A 12340-nucleotide genomic window follows, 5' to 3' on the forward strand; every position below is an offset into this window, starting at 1 on the left:
CCTTCAAAGTTTACTCTCAGAACCTTAGGCAGGGAGTACTGGAGCTATAAGAACAGGGTGCGGATGAGCAGTGGCACAAAAATAGATTCAAATGAAGATTTACTCATTCAAAACATAAATTTCCAAAAACCCAGTTTGCGTTCTTCTATGCTTTAAGACAACAGGAGCAGACAAGCGCCACCTCCCTCCAGCCTTCTGCCAGGAGCCTCAGGCAAGCTGTACCTCCTTTGCAATCAGCCTTCACCTCAAAAGCAGGTCCCTTCAGTCTGACAGACACTGAATGACAGAATTTCTGATGCTGGAAAACCATCACAGTTGGACCTTTAATATCGCTCGACGTGAAATGGTGAAAATGCGTGCATCGCTTACACGTCAGCCTGGCACATCACTAATTTCTGGTCAGAGAGAAGCTGTGGACATAACCTGAGATTGGGCAGTTCCCAGTTTCTTATTTTTCCTTAAGAAAAGTTGGAGTATGTATTTCTCTACTGCAAATTCTTTACATTTGCAAAACGACACACCCCCCCCCCTCCACATAAAGGAGAAAAAAAGACATTGGCATGTCTTCATTTTACCACTTTTGGGGAACTTTTCTGGGACTTTGAGATTCTGGGACATTATTTGCTTTGCCACCCCCATTATATCCCTTACAACAGCAACAAAGATCATAATTTTATTTAATGTCAGTAAAGATAATACAACATAAGAGTACTTAGCGTAACAGTGGTTTAAGACAATTCTACCACCTCCAAAATCCCAAATCATATCTTCATGGCTTAGTGAGCAAAAAAAAAAAATTTTTAAAACATAAATGTATATCATTTAAAATATGTAATTAAGCAACACAAGACTCCAAGGTAACAACTGGCATTCAATTCGCATTCCGAATTGACATATTCTGTGGGTCGTGGGGTGACCAGCATGAGAAATGACTAATGGTTTTCTGTCATCATTGCTTTTTGAATGAGAGACAATGAGTAAATTATGTGTAATAACATTTCTATTATTACCTCACTCTTAATGCAATCCCACAGGCTCATTCACTCATGGGTAGATTGGATGTATACAGAGTAAATCTGTTAGAAAAATGTTATTTGAGAGGCTGACAAGCCGTTTACAGTTGAGTTTAGTGGTCCATCTCCAGTTTTAAAATAGGGTTGGTTCCTATGCTGCAGTATAGGAATTGCTGTACTGCTTTGACTGGACGGGTGACTGAACCTACAAGCCCAGGCTCATCTCTGCAGAAGGCCCTTTTCAGGTCAGTGTTTTTGTTTCATTTGGTTATTGCTAAATGGGGCCAATTCTGAGAGAAGTGGATGCATTCATTGCATCACCATATACAATTTTACCATTTTTGTGCCACATTGTTCAGTCATGGTGCAATGTTTGTTTTCTTTATTATCCAATTTTTTTTTTTAAATCACAATATTACTAACTCTGACACTGGAATGTGCTCCAATTGTATATGCTGCTGCTGATTGATATCATACTTTTATCATTAATTTGCCTGAAGTGGACAACCTGCATTACGTAGTTTCATATAACAGCTACAGTACACCTGCAGCCATGAGGCTGTGTCTGAATTAACATTGAGAGTAACTGTTTTTCAGCTACTGTTCCAACCAGTGTTTAACACTGAATTTGTATGAAACTTATGTGACGGCCAGTCTGTGACATTTCCGAAATATGTCCACTAATTATTCTGGCATAATTTCAGCAACAGTTATCTTACACAACAAGCTGTTATAAACACCTCAAGAAGACAGTGAGAGTAACAGAATGATACCAAATGTAACTGTTATAGTGCACACTGTCATGGGTAAAAATTGTCTTTTTTTCCCGCCTATTATGTTTTATATCATCAAATGGGTATTTTATATTTCGGTCGCATCAATGTCATTAGTTTTCTCACATTTTGGAACAGACCGTAACCAAAAGGTGCAAGTCATTTACTTACTGCAGGTGTGAGGCCACCACTATGAAATGTCGGCATCAAATTCAGAGGGAAACAACAACACCTTTCTCATACACTCACATTCATTTAGAAAACAAACAAAATGTGTTTCACTTAATTCCCTTCATTTATACTAAAGGAAGTACAATCACATGGAAACTTATATTGCTCTCATATAGCATACTTGCAAGCAAACTTACTTTCAGATTTCTTTTTAAATGTCAGATGTATAACCTTTGTGTAGAGTAAGAGGAGAAATACTGTCCCAGTCCACGAAAAAGTAAAAGTAATAATGGAACATTGTCAAGATGTATACAGGTCATTAAAGCCAAATTATGCAAGTCAGATTTGATTCAGTTATGCGCTTTACCCATTTCTGAATGAATTTAATTAGAATTGCCATTTATTAATGTTACACAAAAGTTATTTATTTTAGCCAAACCCATAATGTTGAAGAGACACATACTAAAACATCAATTGCAACATTGAACCTGACATGAATCATTAAAACACCTCAAATTGACAATGTATGGTATATAATTCTGCCCACATGTGTAGTTTTTGTTCCAGTTTCAGCTGATGTGCTCAAATGTTTTTAGAAACAATCTGATTGTATGGAGGGGAAATGTCAAATCTTCACAGAAAAAATAAATATTATCAAGCCATCTCTAACACACAACCTAAAAATGACAGAATTACATATTCAGTTCAATCATTCCTCTCTCTGCCTCATTTGCTATGGTTTTATCTTCTTATGTTTAATCTAATCCATGCTTATCTAAAATTCATGTTTCTGATTTGAATGGGGGGCTTATTCAAATTTCACACTGCAAGCTCAAAATAAAACTTGGCTAGAAAGCACTGTTGAAAATATGTTTAACCTTTGATGGGCTTCCTCAAATTTCCATTTGATTTGATGTTTCCAACTGAATCCTGTTGCCAATGCCTAATTAAAGTGATTTCTTTCAGAGCTTGAAGGGAGGCCTTGCTCTGTGGCATGCTCTGTCTGTGCTTACCTTTGGACAAAGCATAATGGAAAAATTGTCTTGAAGCAAAAAGGAGAGGTTTATTTCCCCTTTTACACCCAAAAATAGAGGATTATTTTATGTTAAGATAGAGAAAGCACAATTATTTCATAGGAATACACAAGGGACAGAAAATAAAATTACATTAATAATATATATTAATAAATAAATAAATAAATTTGAAATCACTGGTACATAGCTCACATGAATTTTCAAATATCAAATATATTTTTTTAAATCAAACATGCTCATTCCACAACAAGTAAAATTACAAATCGGATTACAATAATCACATTAAATATAAACGCATGCAGTTTTCCATTACATTTAGCAGAGACTGTACAGCTTCATTGCATTTAATCCGCTTAATTGCATTCCAGCTGTATATTTTCCAATGATTATCACTGAAGATATCAAATGGTATATTTATATCAACAGGTAGCCTATATACACAGTTATAGCCTATATACACATACTTCACCTCAATAACATTCAGCTGTAATTTAATATGCTAAGATTTACATTCGAATCATGTTTAAAGGAATAACCTCACATTGAAAAGGTTACTTTCCCACCAAAATGAGTTCCCGATTATTTCTGATAGACTTGGCTGCAAGATGTTTGGTTGCTCTTTAATAGCTGTATAGAATTCACCAAAAGCTATTGGTTTTTCATCTGATAGTCACAAGTTAGTAAAAACTATTTATCTATCCAGCCAGGAAATCAAGCAGCTAAAAGTACAGGTGTTTATTGCTGATATTTGCATTGTGCTTAGTTAGATATGGTAAATGGACTGCATTTATATAGTGCTTTTATCCAAAGCGCTTTACAATTGATGCCTCTCATTCGCCAGAGCAGTTAGGGGTTAGGTGTCTTGCTCAAGGACACTTCGACACGCCCAGGGCGGGGTTTGAACCGGCAACCCTCCGACTGCCAGACAATCGGTCTTACCTCCTGAGCTATGTCGTCCCCATATGAAAGTCTCACGTGTGACCATCAGCATTTATAGTCACTCACTTGTTGACCAGCAGCACAGACATTTGACTGATTACACGGTTAGATACTCATAATGAGGTAATCAGTGAAGAGAAATGAAATGATGTTTTCACCGCCCCGTTCTGTACATCAATTAGCAGGATACCTTCAAAAGTTGTGAACAGATCTGCATGAAACTTTGAGGGAAGCTTGCTCATGGGGTAAGCAAGAACTCATTAACTTTTCAAACCAACTGGCCGGGGGAGGGGGGCATTTCACAAAAAGGCTTCCACAAAAATAACTTCCAAACGGATGAACAACATGGAAGGGTGGTCATGGGGTAAGGGGGGAGTGGGACTGAGCATGGCTTCTCACAAAAAGGCAACTGACTTCTGATTCATATAACACCATAAAACTTTATGTGCCTATCAGCATTGGGGTGCTGGAGGACTTTCTTTCTGGCCACTGAACAAATGTAGTGCTGATTGGCCATAAGTGACTAAAATGCTTAAAATGCTTAAACATTTATCATGCTCGATTTGACACACAGCATAGTGATGAAAATGCATGGATCTCCTGAAGTGAAGGGGATGGAGGAAATTATCAGTGTATGGTGAATATCTGACATGTGGAACTAGCATATCTGGACAATTGCATAGTGTTGGCATAGGTATGCATTCTCCTGAGTGCCATCTTCTAAAAATGAATGTACTCTTTTGATGGTATGGTACAGTTTATTCTGATTTTGGAAAATAGTCAATTTTGTGTTGGTAATGTATGTTTCAAACTTACACAGAGTGATAAACAGAGTTTGGTTCATGCTGAAATTTTGGAGAAGAAAATCGGATACAATATTACCCCAGGCCACCCAAACCCATCCAGCATTCTGCATTTTGGAATGTAGTCCAGCCTTAACCCAGTGATCCAGTCAGGTTTTGGTCAGGTGTCAGCACTAGTGTGAAATAATCATATCTTAGTTTGCTTTCCAGAAATAATCCTTGAATTTTCTGTAAAAATTGGAGGAAGGATTTAATGCTGGAATCGGATTCAGACTGAATGTCATGCAGATTGCTATTTATAGACCTGCATCCTTCCCAAATCCATACATTAAATTTCTCTCTCAGCCTCACTGTGTATCTGTCCTTGTGTGTGTGTATGTTTTACCAGAGGGGAGGTTTGTGAAAAAATGTGTTCTGTTAATTCTCAAATAAATCTCAAATCCACTTTCACATGTTCATTAGTTTTCCTGTAGGCAAAACATTGGTGAGAGATTTGGGAAATGGAAAAAAGAACATTAAATACTAGCTTTGCGATATGACAATTTACCTTCTGTGTGCTCATTCTCGGGAGCAAACATTGGATGGTCTCATAAGCTTCTTTGGGCCCACATTTAGGCCTGTATAAAAAGAATCTTCTCATACTGTAAATTGCCAGGATTTGTGAAACAAAGAAACATTTTTGCCATTTTGTGTGTACAGTTTAAATATGTGAGTATGTAGTATTACATTTTGGTTTCGCCAATTTTCTCAACTTAAAGTGGGCCTATTATTTTGGAGGATATAAAAAATACTATACGAATAATTGTCACGATTTCCACCGGAAACCACAAATATTTGTTCCAATATTCTCGGTCCTTTGTAATGCGTGCAATTCTGGGGTAAAAACATTTATTTCGAAATGTATTTATTGGTAGAAGATGTTAAAATAATATTAACACAAGTGTCAACACAATTAAGATGTACCAACAGCCATGAATTACAGTCCAATGAATTGTTTCCCCTCAGTTGTACAAGTTGCCGCAAGGCACTGAGAACACATACAAAATATTCTCATGCAAAATTAATTACATACATTACTTGTCAATTAAATTACAGAAAGTGCTTCTGTAGCTAGGTCTTCAAAGTAGTGAAAATCATCCTTCCATCATTTTATTGTTGAGAGACTGTAACATCAGGAAATACGAAGAAAAAATGAAATAAATGGGGAGGGTCTCCTGCTTTTGGCACAGGATTTGCCAGCTCATTAGCTATGCAATGCAGCCACTCCAGAATCTCCTCTCACCTGAGGGGCCATAGCTTTGGGCAGCCATGTCAGGTCAGAATGTCAACGTCATGTCTGATGTGACCAGGCAGCGTAACACATAAATGGGGGGGGGGGGGGGGGGGGGGGGGGGGGGGGGGGGGGTAAATACTGGGATTCAATAGGGACTATGTTGATGTCTGTGCTGTGTCTACTGCATGTGTGTTTCTTTGAAGCCAAGATCTGTGATATTACCCCAAAAATCAAATTACATAGCAATATGCATCATCCGGACACATTAAGATTCTAATAAACAAACACATTTTTTGGAAAATTCAGACAAAATAAAGAAGGTAATATAACCAATGTAAGTACGGGTACCTGTTCACCGTAAGGAAAAATCTTCTCTCCTTGCGATAATGTTGTGCCAGCACTCTGTAGTAAATTCCTATTGAGTGACAGCTCGTCTAGTTGAATAAAGAAAAACAAAATGTGTCATACAAAGATTTAACAAAAATAATTGTGCCGACCGTTATTTTCTGCAAAGTTATTTGACAGGACTGAATGACACAACACAAATACGGCTTCTCGAAACTATACATCTCCTACATTATTTTTTGACGTGCATCTTCTTGACACAATTCTAAACCTAGAATCATTTTCATATGACATGACATGACAACATATAGCCTAGAAAAAACACTCTTGCATTGTTGCAGTTCAATTTCAGACAGCAGCACTACTATGGGTACACAACAAAATAGGCAAAAACTCAGAAAGACACAGAATGAGTTCAGTCATGTAGAAAGTAGACACTATGAGGAGGAAAGAAACAAGTTCCGGTGGAGTGGAAGAATATATCTACCTTGGAATACAGCAAAGCTAAGGACACAGATGTAGGTTATGGTCACGCCAGTCTGGTTTTCATGTGGCTTTCAGAAATGTACTGCAGCTTTAAGATGAGAACACACTCCCGAAGGCACCCAAGTCCATGGACATAACATGTTAATGGAAATACCGTATTACTCTGTCCAACATACTAGCTGCATAAACAAAGGTCAGTGTCCTTTCCGTATTGGAAATTGTTGTGTCAAAACAGGGGCACCGCAGCTAATATTCAGATTTTATGGACATACATGCTCAGACTGTTGATCAGAAATCCTCTACTGGAGCTTGGAATAACAACTGGATCAGGTTACATGAAGGTGAATAGTGTGCTGACTTGAAGCCATGAAGTGGTAACATCTTTAGCTAGTACTAGCGACCTAAGTTAAATTACGACGTTGACAGCCACAGTCTGGCCGGTAGATTACGATAACTTATTTAACGTCCAAAACATTTACGCGAGAGAGGATACATCCATACATATTGAGACAGGCAATTCAAAATGTTGCAAGAAAGTGAATGTCTATAGCACAGAATGTACGGTTACTTCTGGTGCTTTTAAAAATGTTTAAGGCCACTTTTTAAAATGTATTTATTTATTTATTTTTAAACCAAGTTTCTACAAGTATAATTAGGCACCCAGCTCTACATATCTTTGGAACAACCACTCTCACGGCCAGAAGTGTTTTAGTTTACAGCGGTCACAAACAATCCCTCAGCTATTTTTAAATGGAGCAGTTGGTGACCTTCCTAGAACTAGCGAGCTACACATACATATTCCAGGCTTACATTGAATAACACCAGAAGGTTTTACATTTTATTCAGATACAGGAGGAGGTAACAACTCATTTTTATTATTCATCTTTGTCATTTCAAACCTTTTTTTTGTAGACAAAATGACAAAAGATTTTATATCACCTAGTTTTCTGCCTAGTTCACAGGCCTGTAACGAAGGATTATATCATTTCCAACTGAACTTAATAACCAGAGATTGGAGAGGCCTATCTTAATAGGTACACCACTCCTTATTATAGCGCTCTTTTTTCATTTGATAAGCTGTGACCCGATTTCAACAAGGTACAGAGAAAGAAGAAAGGAGATTTTGCTGGGATTTGGGTCGGCTAGGGGCTTTCACAGGAAGCTTAACGTTACAGCGATGGCGTTCCTGTCACTTGAAAGACTGCGAGAAAGGTACTCGGCAATGAGAGCCTGCATGATCAGGTATCCCAAGAGGAAGCGTCTGTGTGATCAATACGGCTCAGGGGAGCTTTGTGACACAGCTTGTCAGACCAGTTTCAAATTCTTCTCACCTTGCGTTAAGCTTGGAATTATGCAAAGAGGAGCCACAGTACGCAGAAACGAGGAACCAGCCCTCTGAAAGTCTGTCTTGTTGAAGAAAGTAAATGTGTCAAAAAGGCTCTAATGACATTATTTAAAACAATATTTTTAAACAAAAACTATTAAAAAGTTTTTTTGGGATATTTATCTCAAATCTGATGTGTATTTATTTGGGTCCACTTGAATTATTATTCATATTTTTGTCGTTTATTTAAGTTTTGGCTCTTTTCATTTTTGGAGTCTTCCACTTGAACGGCTATAGCAATCTAATCTGAAATAAATTTTCCTTCAGCGGAAGGTAAAATTTTCACAAGATTTCATCCCCAATACAATGTTTTTAAGAAAAAAGGAAGATGAGCTTCTAAAATGGAGAAGCATGCATCTTTTGAATGACAGTAAGCAGTTGTATATGATTGGAATTTGCGAAGGAGTCAATTCTATCAGCTATCAAATGAAGAGCTTTTTACTTTGCTCCTCATCCCTAACACATAACACAAAGTCCACTATTACACATTACTGCATACCCTGATTGGCTATTTCAGTGACCTTCTGGAAATTTAATTTTTTTTTAGAAGAACCTCCTGTGGATAAAAAGTACATTTTCACAGGTTAAATGATACCAGTGTTTAATGAGGTGTATATGCTAAACTGTGATCCCCATTCATGAAACAGCACTAAGAAAATGTGACTTTCTTAGTGATGACAGCAAAGACAAACATGTTAGGTTCATCTTTCCAACATATTAGGCGTCCCTCCTAAATTATCAGATACAGCAGGTTCTCTTACACACATTTGATAACACTGCTGGAAAAATGGCTTCAAAAATCCATTTTATAAACTTTATTTAAATTTGTCATACGGTGTTAATTGTGGCAGTCAGACTTGAGACGTCATGGATGGATGTAATTGCGAAGTTAGTACAGCCAGCTAGGAAATAATATTACAAAGATGATAGGGTAGCTACCTACATTAAGCACCTCATTATATACATGCTTACATTGTGTTTGAGGCAGTAATAAAATTCCACAGATCATGCTGTGCATGACACACATTTACCATTATAATGGAACATTTTTGAGCCTGGCACAAAACTTGGACTTGAGTTTCAAAAATAGTTTCAACTGAACATAAGTACTATTGAACCTACTGATTATACAATAAAATTGTGTCATGTGAAAGTTTTGTGGATATATATTAGTCAATTGAAATATAAAGTAAACATTTTAAGTAAATTATCAGGTGTTGTCAAGGTCAATAACTTTAATCCTTTGGTGATTTATGACAAATAAAATGAGAATTACAGTTTTTATCATTTTGTTTTTAGTATAATTTTTTCCTGAAGCTGGGCATGGTGTCCTTGGTCTAAGAAACACTGCTGACATACATTTTTAAAACTTTGACCATTTTAAAGTTTTTAAAGAAACAAGTGTTCAATTCCTGAAGTGTCGGGCATCTTGGCACTGCAATATTTGACATGGTTTTTAATTAAAATACATGACGTGACCTCTCCTTTTAAAAGAATGGGTGTGTGCCCATATTTGAACAAATGACCATATGTTTTGTGAAATTGTTTTTCAAACCGTAGCCATAAATGCCAACATGGATTTACGGTCCATGAATTATATTCTTTTCGAACATATATTGTAAGAAGTTACCACTGAGGTCACATTTCAGTAAATTGCCTCCATTTTGGCATTTTGTCCTTGCATGCATTTCTACATGCATACAACTCATAAAAGAACCAAGCAGCCAAGCTGGAGCACTCATAAACTCAAAGCTACGTCAAGTTTTGTAAATATTCATTTGAAGAGGGGGCAATGCCCAGTGGGACAGCCCTGCCTATGGTGTGAGAGAAAAATTCAAAGGGGGAAAAAAAACTAAATTTATTGGTCCTGTTCGAAATGTCTTAAAATGCTTTGATTTGGATTTAAATAGAAACAACACTGTACATCGGAAAGTATTTTAACTGAAATCCATGAATTTTAAAAGGTTGTATTATCATCTCAAGACAACATCCACACACAGGAGGATGTGTAGATTGTACAAGAATAATTTGTCATTATTAACTAAATATTTGTGCAACACAGTTGTTACAGGCATTTTCACAAGGACATTTGTGAGTCTATGTACCATTTATCACTTTTGCAGTTTCACACAATGTTTTCTGCACAAAAGCACTTTTAATGTTCCAAGTAGAAAGAATTACCATGTATATACAGGTTGGTCTGTATATGCAAAATATCTCAATAAACTGCAGCATTTTGTATTTATGCCAATTTAACTTTCAGCTGATCAAGACATTTTTAAATATTTACCCCGTTCCAATTCTTCCATTTGTAGTGATGCTTCTTAAAATGTGGAGATTTGGATTAATGTACAGCTGCTTTCAGAAGTTCCTGGAAAAGAGGTGAATACAGTACTGGCATCTTGAAATAAGTAGGGTGGAGGCATGGACGCAATCATTTGCAACCCTAGAGAAAAACGCCATTACATCACTGTACATTTCACCTCAGACTGGACTGTTGCTGTTGCGTGTTTCTTCATTATCGAGAGCCAAAGCCACAAGTCATTAAACGGCACCAGTGACTGGAAAATTCAAAACATGCACACTGCCAGATATGGGTCCCATGAGAGGCTAGTCTGCCAGTTACTACAACATACCCTTCCACTGATTAAAGTGAAATGGAAAATGAAAAAAGAAACGACATTTAACAGCGTCTCTGAATAATGTTAAAATGTGACTGACATAAAATAAATGCAATTAATAAATGTGTTATTATACTGGTACTGGATACATAGTATATGAAGTATTTTATCAAGACTGAAATTTGAGCAGAAATGTAAAAAGACATGGCTGGATTTGAAAACCTTTTGGGGATTTAAAGAAATAGTAGCTTAGGTTAAGGGGACCAAAAATTGTTTGCTGTATGACCTTTCAATCTACATTTGCTTCAATTTCTGGTGTGCAAAAAGTGTGAAATATGGCAAACAACCCACACATGTGAATTTACACTGGATATGCAGTCTGTCCTCCGGACAATCCCTGCAGTTCCCAACTAGGAATACAATACATTACAAACTCTAGACAAAAAAAAAGAGTGTGTGGTGGCTATACCAGCAATAGCACGCAAGGAAGAATATGTTGAACAGCATACACCAGGTTTTCATTGAGCTTTTCAAAATCATTCCACACGCCACACGCCACTCTTTCGGAAACTGGCCATCTTTTAAACTAACGGTAAGTAAAGTGAATGACACCATGGCCCGCCCACCCCATTTAGAACAGTAGCCTAGATAACTTATAATTTGAAAAAAGAAAAAAACTATTTTCAATGAATTAATTTAACAGTTGACACGTGTGCTGATGACTGACAATCAACTAATCAACAAAAACATCTCACATCCCTAGTGTATCAAACCTCATCTGAGCATGTGTGACTTCCACTTGAACAACAACATGCTTATTTACTGATATAGGTAATAACAAAGAAATTCATAATATAAAATTTTATGATTTAATACTACCTTAAAAAGGGAGCATAACAACATATTTCAAGTTAGATAAACTTTCATCTCATGAAGTTGAGCATCAAATTTCAAGTTTAGGCAGCTAGTTTCAAGTTGCATTTTTTTACAGCAAAAGTATCCACTAATATTGGGGTACATGTATCATATACCAGGGAAAGACGCCTGTACCTGTAAAATGACATTGCTTGCTATGAAAACCAATGTAAACCATGACTTTAAAAAAGTGCAATATTAATTAAGGTGTGAGTATGTATGACTAGGTCTACTACAGACCAGGACAAGTCACAATAAACAGTTATTAAACTTCATACTTTCTTTGGTTGTCCTCTTTTCACTTAAACACTTTTTACAAGCTACCAAATTACCAGGCGGAGAGCACCGGGAGACTGCCAAAGCTCCCATACACAGTGTCACTCTTAGCCACACACTGTAAGCAAACAAAAAGTCGAGCTTTGTGGCAGATCAGCCACAGGTGAGCCAAATGACACTGGCTCCATTAGTAGAGACAGGTCCTCCAACCAGCCTCAGAACTGATCACTGGCTTCTGGAGGGGCAAAAAGCCACAAATTTAAGAGATTCTCAAAAAACGATTGTCACGGTCTGCGTAAACACAACC

The 12340-nt window shown here is 37.0% G+C and overlaps 1 long non-coding RNA gene across 7 annotated transcripts in view; it reads right to left on the reverse strand.

Annotated features, from left to right (window-relative positions):
• Positions 1 to 12340, reverse strand: part of LOC118212141 — a 147314-nt gene that overhangs the window by 28920 nt on the left and 106054 nt on the right. For 2 of the 7 annotated variants that reach the window (XR_004762171.1, XR_004762167.1), the window contains 3 exons: positions 10512 to 10592; positions 6355 to 6440; positions 3894 to 6069 (listed from right to left, as the gene is read on the reverse strand). The exons of 2 other annotated variants lie outside the window; for them this stretch is intronic. This is a non-coding gene — a long non-coding RNA (uncharacterized LOC118212141). Of the gene's footprint in view, positions 1 to 3893; positions 6070 to 6354; positions 6441 to 10511; positions 10593 to 12340 lie in introns of those variants that run through there. 3 more of the 7 variants (XR_004762172.1, XR_004762168.1, XR_004762169.1) reach the window with 2 other exon arrangements.

This window comes from Anguilla anguilla, chromosome 14 (genome assembly GCF_013347855.1).
Source record: "Anguilla anguilla isolate fAngAng1 chromosome 14, fAngAng1.pri, whole genome shotgun sequence".
Classification (NCBI taxonomy): domain Eukaryota; kingdom Metazoa; phylum Chordata; class Actinopteri; order Anguilliformes; family Anguillidae; genus Anguilla; species Anguilla anguilla.